Source organism: Cheilinus undulatus, linkage group 15 (assembly GCF_018320785.1).
Source record: "Cheilinus undulatus linkage group 15, ASM1832078v1, whole genome shotgun sequence".
NCBI lineage: Eukaryota > Metazoa > Chordata > Actinopteri > Labriformes > Labridae > Cheilinus > Cheilinus undulatus.
This window is the reverse complement of record NC_054879.1, coordinates 47,834,542-47,846,173: the sequence shown is the minus strand read 5'-3', so window position 1 is coordinate 47,846,173 and position 11,632 is coordinate 47,834,542.

The window sequence follows — 11,632 nt, the reverse complement described above, 5'->3', positions numbered from 1 at the left end:
TTAAAGCTAGGCTGGCTATCTTAACACATGAGATTTAACGCTTTCTAAAGCTAGGCTGGCTATCTTAACACATGAGATTTAACGTTTCTTAAAGCTAGGCTGGCTATCTTAACACATGAGATTTAATGTTTCTTAAAGCTAGGCTGGCTATCTTAACACATGAGATTTAACGTTTCCTAAAGCTAGGCTGGCTATCTTAACACATAACATTTAACATTTCTTAAAGCTAGGCTGGCTATCTTAACACATGAACATTTAACATTTCTTAAAGCTAGGCTGGCTATCTTAACACATGAGATTTAAAGTTTCCTAAAGCTAGGCTGGCTATCTTAACACATGAGATTTAATGTTTCCTAAAGCTAGGCTGGCTATCTTAACACATGAGATTTAATGTTTCCTAAAGCTAGGCTGGCTATCTTAACACATGAGATTTAATGTTTCCTAAAGCTAGGCTGGCTATCTTAACACATGAGATTTAACGTTTCCTAAAGCTAGGCTGGCTATCTTAACACATGAGATTTAACGTTTCCTAAAGCTAGGCTGGCTATCTTAACACATGAGATTTAACGTTTCCTAAAGCTAGGCTGGCTATCTTAACACATGAGATTTAACGTTTCTTAAAGCTAGGCTGGCTATCTTAACACATGAGATTTAACGTTTCTTAAAGCTAGGCTGGCTATCTTAACACATGAGATTTAACGTTTCTTAAAGCTAGGCTGGCTATCTTAACACATGAGATTTAACGTTTCTTAAAGCTAGGCTGGCTATCTTAACACATGAGATTTAACGTTTCTTAAAGCTAGGCTGGCTATCTTAACACATGAGATTTAACGTTTCTTAAAGCTAGGCTGGCTATCTTAACACATAACATTTAACGTTTCTTAAAGCTAGGCTGGCTATCTTAACACATAACATTTAACGTTTCCTAAAGCTAGGCTGGCTATCTTAACACATGAGATTTAATGTTTCTTAAAGCTAGGCTGGCTATCTTAACACATGAGATTTAATGTTTCTTAAAGCTAGGCTGGCTATCTTAACACATGAGATTTATTGTTTCTTAAAGCTAGGCTGGCTATCTTAACACATGAGATTTAATGTTTCTTAAAGCTAGGCTGGCTATCTTAACACATGAGATTTAACGTTTCTTAAAGCTAGGCTGGCTATCTTAACACATGAGATTTAACATTTCCTAAAGCTAGGCTGGCTATCTTAACACATGAGATTTAATGTTTCTTAAAGCTAGGCTGGCTATCTTAACACATGAGATTTAACGTTTCTTAAAGCTAGGCTGGCTATTTTAACACATGAGATTTAATGTTTCTTAAAGCTAGGCTGGCTATCTTAACACATGAGATTTAATGTTTCTTAAAGCTAGGCTGGCTATCTTAACACATGAGATTTAACGTTTCTTAAAGCTAGGCTGGCTATCTTAACACATAACATTTAACGTTTCTTAAAGCTAGGCTGGCTATCTTAACACATGAGATTTAATGTTTCTTAAAGCTAGGCTGGCTATCTTAACACATAACATTTAACGTTTCTTAAAGCTAGGCTGGCTATCTTAACACATGAGATTTATTGTTTCTTAAAGCTAGGCTGGCTATCTTAACACATGAGATTTAACATTTCCTAAAGCTAGGCTGGCTATCTTAACACATGAGATTTAATGTTTCTTAAAGCTAGGCTGGCTATCTTAACACATGAGATTTATTGTTTCTTAAAGCTAGGCTGGCTATCTTAACACATAACATTTAACATTTCTTAAAGCTAGGCTGGCTATCTTAACACATAACATTTAACGTTTCTTAAAGCTAGGCTGGCTATCTTAACACATAACAATTTACGTTTCTTAAAGCTAGGCTGGCTATCTTAACACATGAGATTTAACATTTCCTAAAGCTAGGCTGGCTATCTTAACACATGAGATTTAACATTTCCTAAAGCTAGGCTGGCTATCTTAACACATGAGATTTAACATTTCTTAAAGCTAGGCTGGCTATCTTAACACATGAGATTTATTGTTTCTTAAAGCTAGGCTGGCTATCTTAACACATGAGATTTAACATTTCCTAAAGCTAGGCTGGCTATCTTAACACATGAGATTTAACATTTCCTAAAGCTAGGCTGGCTATCTTAACACATGAGATTTAACATTTCTTAAAGCTAGGCTGGCTATCTTAACACATGAGATTTAACGTTTCTTAAAGCTAGGCTGGCTATCTTAACACATGAGATTTAACGTTTCTTAAAGCTAGGCTGGCTATCTTAACACATGAGATTTAATGTTTCTTAAAGCTAGGCTGGCTATCTTAACACATGAGATTTAACGTTTCTTAAAGCTAGGCTAACTTTTAGCACTCACATGAAACTGACTGTTTCTAATTTTGAGTTGTTATCAATCAGATTAGCTCACATTAGACCAAACATTTCCAGTGATGGAGTAAGACACAGTAAAGAGACATGCATGAATCAGTGCAGGGCCTGATGGAGATTTTCCTGTTTTCTCTGTGAAGAGTTTGATCACATTTTCCTTTCCAGTTAACAATCATCATGGTTTGGTATCCCTCCATGCTCCACAGCTTTTATTTGCATGTGTTAAGATCAGTTTTTTACAGCTACTGTCAGCATAGTTTTAGTGTTTTTACAGCTGTTTTTATCCTCTTTGACCTTTTCCCTCAGTACACAAAATCAACATCAGACTGGTTAGATTAACGGGAAGATGTATATCCAGGCTATTCAATAGGAGGCCCTGGGGCCAGATCAGGCCACCAAGGTCATTTCTAGTGGCCCTTTAAAGATCCAATATGTAGAATTTCTGCCCCTAAAAACCTTCACTAATGTAAAAGGGACCATTCCTACATTATATATTTTTAACTGAGGTCTTTCAGTATCTCAGATTTCCTAAACCAATGTTTGGTTTTCATAAAACATTTGAAATTTTAAAAAATTTAATTTTAAAAATTCAAAATTTAAAAATTTTAAAAATACTATTTTGAAATTTAAAATTTTGAAATAAAAATAAAAATTTGAAATTAAAAATTTTAAAATAAAAAAATTGAAATTTAGAATTTAAAATTTTTAAAGTTTTAAAAATTTTAAAAATAAAAATTTGAAATTTAAAATGTAAAAATTAAATAATAAAAATTTAAATTTTAAAAAATGAAAAATTAAAACTTCAAAATAAAAAATAAAATAAAATTAGCAATTAGAAAATTAAAAATTAAATTAAAAAATAGAAAATGAATAATTAAATAAAAATTAAATATTAAAACTTAGGAAGTGGGCAAATACTTGTTCACAGTTTCAAGTAATATTGTTTAGGCCTTTCATATGGATGCTTTTTCAGGAAGTGGCCCTCATTCTGAACTCATTGAATAGCTCTGATGTATATGATCACAGCTAACGATTATTTTTGCTTTATGTCTGAGGTGCATAGTGATATGTGTTGTTCATGTTTTCATGTATTCCTGCATTTTTCCTCAAAGCTAATAGATGCTGTTGTCTAGTAACAATAATTAATCAATCAATCAATCAATATTAATATTCTCTAAAACTGACACAAAATACTACTATGTCCTAAGGATCCAATTCAGTTCCATCATTTACCCTTTCTCTCTTTTTTGCATCTTTATTACATCATTTTAATATCATACACCAACCATCTGTCCTTACCCATCATCCCTCCATCCAGATTCTTCTAATATTACTGTTTTTCCCCGAAGCCCATCTTCCTATGAGCCTCATAACTCAGCTGTTTGTTTGACGTATAGGAAACTTACATCTGCCAATTTATTGCTCTGCTAATCCTCTTCATACTCCTCTATTTGTTCATGCATTCCTGCATCCTCTCTCTCAATCCTCGGCTAATCTTTCCCATCCTAGATCACCTCAGGCGAGCTCACCTGCTGCAGTCTCATTATCCCCAGCACCTGATGAGTGTGTGTGAGCTGGCTCTGTTTGTTATTGTAGTGGAGATATGAGGTGCTTTATGTGTGTCTTAAGCTTGTCAACCCCCAAAAAGAGAGGTCGTTTGACAGCTGCTCTGCATTTTACGGCTGTAATTACAGGGTACATGTGTTGGAAAATGTTGGAGTAAACCAAGTGCTATCCATCTGCATGTTTGTGTGTGTGCGTATGGATGTTTTTGCAATCCAGGGCTGGTAGACACATTTTCAAAATATGTCACTTTCAATTACTGAATCTGTGGTTCTTTGCCGTGAATCAACCTAAAACTGTGTCGCAGGCTTGTTTCTGAGGGACGCTCCACATCACAAGAGCAATACTTTGTTTTAATGGGCCTGAGTCCCAGTGTGACACTGAATTTATGCAATCTGGTGAAAGTTTGAGGCTTTTCTCGTCTAAATCACTGACTGGTAATGACAGTAGAAACACTCCCTGCTGTAATATTCCCAGGCACCCTCCCCTTCATAAATCCAAAGTTTCCTCTTTGTCTCATTCAGTTGTGTTTATCGCTCTCCTGGTTTGGTTGCCAGGTTTGAGCAGCGTTTGACTCCGTCACTCCAGCAGGTCACTGATGTCTCACAGCTCTTAGATTAAGGTGGTGAATAACTGTTTTTAGGTTCAGTTTTAATAAGGAATCCCTGTGTGGTCCCCCTCCTCTGTCTGAACTTTGCTAAGGTCTTTTACACAGCTGGGATTTCCCAAAGCAACCCCGGCATGACTCAGGGATCCACTCCAGCAGCTCTGTGGATTCACACCTGCATGGTTACCAGATTGTTGTCATCAACATTTAACAGACAAAAATGTCAGTCAGAGCAGGGGCCGGACTCTGGACTAAGGTCTAACCTGAGAGCCTACTAGGGTCATCTTCACCAGTGATTTTATATATATATATATATATATAAACAGCAGTGATGATAAATCATTTGGAAATTCAAAAAAGTAAAAATCCTCAAAATCTGAGATAAAAAGTCCAAGTTATTAGTTCTAAAGGTCAGAACACGATATTAAAAATAGAAAAATAATGTTTTACAAAGAAAATATACGAGTAGAAAGTTGAAATCATAAGTTTGAAATGTCAAAATATGACGTAAAATTTTAAATTGTGAGTCTGAAAGATCAAAATATGGGGAAAAAAAAGCCAAAGTAAGGGGCTGAAATTGTCAAAATATGAGCTAAAATTTAAAATGTTGACTTAAAAGTAAAAAAATATATATAACTTAAATTTAAATTTGTGAATTTAAAATGTCAAAATATGGGGAAAATTAAAATCATGAGTTTAAATGTCAAAATATGACTTAAAATTTTGAATTGTGAGTCTGATAGGTCAAAATATGGGATTTAAAAGCCAAAGTTGGGGGTTGCAATTGTCAAAATATGAGCTAAAATTCAAAATGATGACTTAAAAAGTAAAAAAAAAAAAAAAAAAAAAGACTTAAATCTAAAATCATGAATTTAAAATGTCAAAATATGAGAAAAATTGAAAACATGAGTTTAAAAGTCCAAATATGGGATTAAAAAGCCAAAGTTAGGGGTTGAAAATGTCCAAATATGAGCTAAAATTCAAAATGATGACTGAAAAAGTAAAAAATGTGAGTTAGATTTAAAATTGTGAGTCTAAATTGTCAAAATATGATATAAGTAAAAGTTATGAATTTAAAATGTCAAAATATGAAATTAAAAGTCAAAGTCCTAAATTTGAGTCGTAAATTTGAGATGCAAAATTGAAAATATGAAATAAAAATGCAAATTAATTTATTTTCCTGCATTGTTGACATTTTATCTATTTTTCTTACTCTTTGCTTTTTCAGATTTTTATGGCTCAGCAGGGAATTTTTAAATTGTTTACATTTTTATACTGGAGTAAAGCTGTAGACCTCAGACTGGTGGGCCAGTTAGAATCCAAATATGATCTGATCTTGGGGGCCAGATAGAATCATTCCACAGGCCGGATTTGGACCCCAGGGCTTAAGTTTGACACCCCTGCTTCATAAGATCCACCATGAAACATAGAAAATAAGACTCACTGAATTGTAATGTGCTGCACAGTGGTGAAGTGGTTGGTGCTGAGGTCTCACAGCAACAGAGTTCCTGGTTTGAATCCTCCATTGGAGAGGAGCTTCCTGTATGAAGTTCCTCCCTGTGCATGTGTAGGTACTCCAGCTTCCTCTAATTGTCCACAGACATGCTTATCAGGCTGGCTGGTGATGCTAAATTGCCCGTAGATGTGAGTGGGAGCATAAATGCTTGTCTCTATATGTCTGCCCTGTTATTGGCTGGTGTGATCACCTGTCCAGGGTGCAGCCCGCCTCTCTCCAGATGACACCAGAGATCAGACTCATCCCTAAACTAGACCAGCGTTGTAGATCATGAAAGAATGGAAGGATATGGTAATGTTCAGAAAAGTCTGTGGTCAATTCATCGAAGGCTTTTATGAAAGTGGAGATGTTGAGTTTATAAAGACGCCTGACTGTCCAGGGAAAAGGTTGGCCTAAGGAATGCACCGACCATCATCCTCTAATGAAAACCATTTTAAAGAGGATATGTCAAGGTTTCTGCAGAACTACTGGAGTTCATTTCTCTTTGCTGGGGGCAGTTCAGCTTCAAAGTCTCTCCTACCAGCCTCCTGCCTGCTTTTAATCCACGAGGGTCTTTAGTTTGGAGCTGCAAGTTTATCCCACTGGAAGTTGTTTATGCAGATTGTGGTGAAAAGTACATTGTTGACACAAAGCCCATATAAGAAATACAGTTTAGATTATAGATCAGCTTGATTTCAGCTTTAGCTGCAGATGGTGAGGGTTCTAAATCTGGTTATAAACAGACTGGAATTATTGAGAGAGGTCTGGCAGACAGTAAACTTCTGACTGTCAGGCTCACAGGCCGTTCATCTGAGACGCTGTCTTCTTCAAAATGGAGAAACACGCTAAACTTTCAAAATAAAATCTGATTAAAATTCAGGGTAAGGGTAAAGGTCAGGGTTAGGGTACAAAGGTAAAAACACAACCTGCAAATTTTTTGCCATCGTGATCCCATTGTTGCCTCTTTTAAACCCTTTCACCCCTGCTCTGCCAAGTTTTGGGAAAACATTTTCCTACACGTACTTCTATTTTTCCATTTTAAACTTATTCAACCAATCACATGACTCCATCAGAACGTTCACTGTGTTTCAATCATGGACTTTATTGTTAGAGTCAAGACAGAAGCAAGGTCTTTTACAGCAGTAGTTCTCAACCTTGGGGTCGGGACCCCATTTGTGGTCACGAGACACAGAGAGGGGGTCTCCAGATTCACTATAAAACTAAGAATATTTTTTAAATTACACTGTTGCCACAATACACCAATTTTGTCACATTTTACCCCTTTTCATCATTTTTCCCACCAATTTTAACACATTTTTGCCATTTAAAAGCTATTTTGGTCAATTTAAACTCTTTCCAACACTTTTTTTCTGCCTGTTTTTGCCACTTCTAAACCAATTCTTGCCACTTACGCTTAATGTTGTCTCTTTTGACCCATTATCGCCACTATTAAACCCTTTTTACATCCACTTTTCCCCCATTTTAACCACATTTCACCATTTTATAGGCCCAACTTGATAGTTTAACCATTTGCTACCAATATCTGCCTATTTTTTCTTTCCAAGTTACCCCTTTTTTTTGTCAGTTTATATCAATTTTCAATCCCATTTCACCAAATCCCCGCCCCTTTTTTTCCAATTTAAAGCCATTTCAGCCACATTTTAACTCCTTTTTACCATTATTTATGCCCATTTTTGCAACTTTAACCTGTTTTTGCCATTTTTGTCTAATTTTTGCCACTTCTTACCCATTTCTGCTACTTTAAGATCCAATATCACCATCTTTTACACCATTTTTTTGCCATTATTAACCCATTTTAGCATTTTTTAAATCATTTTCAGTCTTTTTTTGACGAAGAGGACTTCTGTTTTTAAGAAGGCTTTTTACTACACATATGAATAAATAAATATATTTGTTTCTTTCATAAGAGTGGTTGTTATTCAGGTTAAATATAAAATGTGCACATCACAGCTTAACTTTACAGTGGACCATGGTTTTGCTGACCTCCATGGGCCCCAGTTTGGCTGGGCACCAGAAAGCTCTCCCATTTATCCCCCTTTATGGACGGCCTTGTCTCCACATGACTATTCTAAAATGTTTCATGGCTGTTCATCCACCATCAGGTACAGTGGGGGTCCCCGGTCTCTGGCACCTTTATTTTGGGGTCCCCGGTCTCTGGCACCTTCATTTTGGGGGTCCCCGGTCTCTGGCACCTTCATTTTGGGGGTCCCCGGTCTCTGGGACCTTCATTTTGGGGGTCGCGGGCTGAAAAGTTTAAGAACCCCTGTTTTACAGAACAGTTAAAGGTCTTGGGACACCCGTGTTTGGGTGGGCTCTTAGGGGTGAAAACCATCCATCCTGTCCATAATTGAACCGTTTGACCAGAGAATCACCACGGCCTGGTCCACTCACTGTAAATGTTCCTGTAGCTGCATCTCTACAGTAGAGAGGGCCTGTTTAAACCAGTGATACTCAACGTGAGGCTCTTACAGGGGATTTTTCAACAGTTTGGCTCTTTGGTGGACTAACTTAGACATGCTAAGGTCTCACAGGTTTGCCTCTGCTTTCTATCGTTATTCTATATTAACACTGAGGCTGTGTGTCTGTATTGATCCAGTGTCCCAGTTTCTCCGCTGGCAGTCTTTTAGTTCATCTTATCTTGGAGAGTAATGAGTCAGCATATACATCAGTCATGCTGTGCAGAAGTCACCATTTGGAATGATGCTTAAAGACTTTCCCATGAGCGTTTAGATGAAACAAAGACTGAGGTTCAGAGTAAATTCATCGCAGCCGTAGGAGGTACAGAGCTGCACATGTGTGCATGATGCCCAGACGAGCAAAGCTGATTTAGAAGTACACTAAACAGACTGGAGAGGATGAAATAGAGTGATAGAAACCAGGAGAAATTCAGATCAGTATCAGTGAGTTCAACACGGCTCATGTCAGCATTCATTAGGATTCAGAGAGAGTCAGTGGCCTCAGCATCAGTTTTGACTCCAGGGGAGACCAAAGGTTACAGAATCCATCCCTGAATCCTGCAGAGAGCCACTCTGGGTGTGTTACAGCCAGGTCAGCGGCGTGCTTGTGCAGCAGCGTCGTTTCATACTGGATGTGTTTGTGTGTGAATGCTCTTTATATGAGATATTACTGGCATGTCTAAGTCAATATGAACATTTTTGTGTGTGTTGGGGTGTGTTGGTCAGCTGTTAATGATGTTGTCATGTCAGGGAGTCGCCCTCCTCAGGAGAAAAGGCTGACTCATTGGCTGACTGGCTGGCCTACTTTTACTGGGACTGGAAACTGGATCACAGCAGGACACGCACTCACAAACACGAAAACACGCACACACACAAACACACATTTACTGTGCATTACCTTGAGCTGAGCTGTGCAGACCTCGCTCAGGTGCAGACAACAAAGTCAAAGTTAAGTCATGGATGAGATATGACTCCTCTCTGGGGAGGCTTTGCTAATTTAAACAAAATCATACGCTGAAGGGTTTGTCAGCACTCGTCAGTGTATTTATATGTGCCCTGACTTCAGTCAAACATACATGCAGCTGTAAACAGAGTCCTTTCAGCTGTCTATACTTTTAAAATCCCAACATTTTAGCTTTGCATCAGTCCCCAAGCTGATAAGAGCTTTCCTAATTCATTCCTCTGGTTAATCATTGTTATATTGCATGTTTTTGCAACCAAATCCAGACTCCCAAAAGCACAGAAAAGAATAAACTGCCAAAAAAAAAAAGCTCAGAGGAGCACATAATGATGCATCTGCTCAGCAGAGAGCTGTAGTCTGTTTTCAGCCCTCAGAACTAATTCTGTGAAACGAGCATCACCGTTGTGTTTAGACCCTTAAGAGCAACTCAGAGTTACATAAATGTTTTAATTGTCTCAAAACTTGAAAATGTACTTATTCAAGTCTGGAACAAAATAAAAAGGTAGGAAAATACTCGCCTGCTTGAAACAAATCAAGCAAACTTTTAGGGCCCTGTTGTGCAGCCGGTGCAAACTGTCTTGATGTACAGCGCAGGTCACAGCTTAAATGTCAAGTATCTGGGTTTATCCGTGTAATTCTACTCCTGACATGTTTTAACAGTGAAACGTGACGACGTAGCACAATGCCTACTATCAGAGTTAGCCGCTACATGGTCTTTGGCTGGCAGATAGGGAGAGTAACGGCAAAAATGTCTGGCTGAAAATTATGCCAATTACTAAACTAGAAAAGCACTCGGAGAGTGCAGACCTCCACCATCAGCCCTATCTCCCAATAGTGAATAATCCTTGAAAGAATTCCTGGATCCGTCCCCATGTGCCCCCCACCACGGCATTCGCTGGTTACTCCCTCCCCGGTGGGGTGGAAACACGGTGGGTTAAAGCATTGGCTTCGCTAAGTGTGAACTGTCATTGGTGGATGCATTGCCTGCAGGTGCCAACAGATGCACTGACAGTCTCACCCATGGTCTCACTGGACGACTGGAAGTCATGTCAGAGGGTGAATATTCCTCTATTCCTCCCAGCATTGTGAGTATTCTCGCTACAATTCGCTGTCTTTCTCTCTGTTACGATCCGACTCGTCCCCTCGACCGGGTGGCGTCTTTCAAACTCTATAAACTCCAAAACTTTGAATAGAAACACACCCACAAATGCTGCTGGGATTGAAGTTACTCATGTCCGCCATCTCCTGGTGTAAAGTGGTAACAGCGCAGACCTCCACCATTAGCCCTATCTCCCAATAGTACAGAATCCTTTAAAACATTCCTGGATCCAGACAGTGATCTGGATCAGTCCCAAAATCTAATCAGTTCTTCCTCATGCCATTTCTGACATTTCCTGAAAATTTCATCAAAATCCGTCCATGACTTTTTGAGTTATGTTGCTAACAAACAAACCCTCTCAATCCCATAACCTCCTTGGTGGAGGTTAAAAGGCTGTTCTTTGAGTGTTTGAGGGTAGGTGTGTGTGTGTGTGTGTTTCTTGTGTGTGCATGCAGACAACTTCCAGAGTCATATACTGTAAGGAGGTCCCTGCATGACCATGTGCATGGCTTCTACAGGATGAGTTTTGCATGTGTCCTCCAGCTCCATCCCTCTTCCTCAGTTTCCAGCTCTAAGTATCGTCTTCGTAGATGAAGGCGTAGCAGCCTGAAAATAAATATTAGAGAAGGAGGGACATGACACCAGGACTTTAGATATGTGCTAACTGCTGAATATTTTACCTCCCCTTGTTCCAGGCAAACTGGACCTTTGAAAGGAAAGTTTGGTTTGAGTCTGGCTCACCATGGCCCCTCTCTGACTAAAATGGTGATTTAGAAAATAGAACTTTAACAGAAAAAGGTCCTCTGACAGGGAGGTGAGGCTGTGAAATGTTCAAAGATGTAGCTCTCTCTTTGACTGATAGATTTTTCTTTCAGCTGGGAGATATTTGAAGATGCTGAAGAACATTTGGCTGAAAAAAACCCCCTCAGGTCAGGAATCCTAACAAGGGCTCTGCCGACTACCATCTCCACCCACAGCAGAGTCCTGCAACCAGCTCTGACCAACCTCTGACTAAATGATAGCTTTTAAAAATGGTGTTAGAGATGTTTTTGTTATT